Source organism: Pseudomyrmex gracilis, unplaced genomic scaffold (assembly GCF_002006095.1).
Source record: "Pseudomyrmex gracilis isolate BER0280 unplaced genomic scaffold, ASM200609v1 scaffold_92, whole genome shotgun sequence".
NCBI classification, from domain to species: domain Eukaryota; kingdom Metazoa; phylum Arthropoda; class Insecta; order Hymenoptera; family Formicidae; genus Pseudomyrmex; species Pseudomyrmex gracilis.
The window spans coordinates 544,631-545,880 of NW_018020676.1; positions in this window are offsets into that span (position 1 = coordinate 544,631).

The window sequence follows — 1,250 nt, forward strand, 5'->3', positions numbered from 1 at the left end:
AGAGAGAGAGAGAGAGAGAGAGAGAGAGAGAGAGAGAGAGAGAACTGCAAAGAATTCCATAATATTATACGAAATACATTTCTTCGCAGAAACACAACGTCGCATTGTGACGACGTTGCATCAATCTTTCCGGGTGGATAATAATGTTGTAAACCTTCATTCGCGAAAGGTTCGAAGGGCGTGAGCGTGTATTTAATAGGGTAAATCAGTTTACACTTCGAAAATCAGCTTAATATCGAAGCATTCTAAGTTTCGATGCCCGCGGCGATAAATTGAATTACGGGCAGGCGAGCGCGCGTAGTGACCCCCACGGGTTTAACAATTTTGGTAGTTACTACTTGAAAGCCAGTGTGTCGGACTATATGCGCATGTCTGCGATTCATGATTTCGTAATACGAATTTCACGTGAATAGATGTGGGTCAGCGGGTGTTTAATTATTTCCGAAGGCGTACCGCGACACTCTAACTAATACCGCTCGGCGGGTGGTGTGTGTGCGGTGAGGAAGATAAATGTCCAAACAACGAAGGAATGAAGAACAGAAGAGGATATAAGTGAAGCGCGCGCGCGCCTACGCCTAGATATAAGCGAAGAGCGTGGCAGAAGTGTAAGCATTGCACGACCCTCTTGCGGCTTTACAGTATTTCCTCTCCGGAACATAGAACAATAGCCGAGATACGCGGTCTCGTATCATGAATATTTAGCGTGGAGAGGACGTAGCTGAAGCTGGACGGAGACGCTACTGCCACTAGCTACCACTCCCCGTATCAATTTTTTTTTTCTTTCATATTATTTTTCTTTCTCCACTTTGTTCCGTGTGCGCGACACGGTAGGTAGCGATGCAAAAATATATTGACAAATCGGTGCTGCAGATATTTTGAATAAATCAAGACGATTTGTTCGAAAATAATTCTATGATGTTTTATAAATTAGCATTTTATTAAATTATTATTATTATTTATTGAAATTATTTATTTATTGTAGAAAGTTTTAGCTCAGATAAGTTGCTAATAATATATATATGCATATATATACAGGGTCCGCCACTTAAATCCGGACAAATTTGAATTTGACATTCCCATCATATTAGAATGCAGCAGTAGGTGCCATATGACCTAAAGATAGGATAGGTTAGAGACGTCGATAAGACATTAATAACCTTAAAATGGCCGAGTCGTTCAGGAAGACGCCGGAATATAATCGAAGAGCGGCGGTTATTGAAGGTGTCCGCGCCGGAAGAACGCCAAACGAA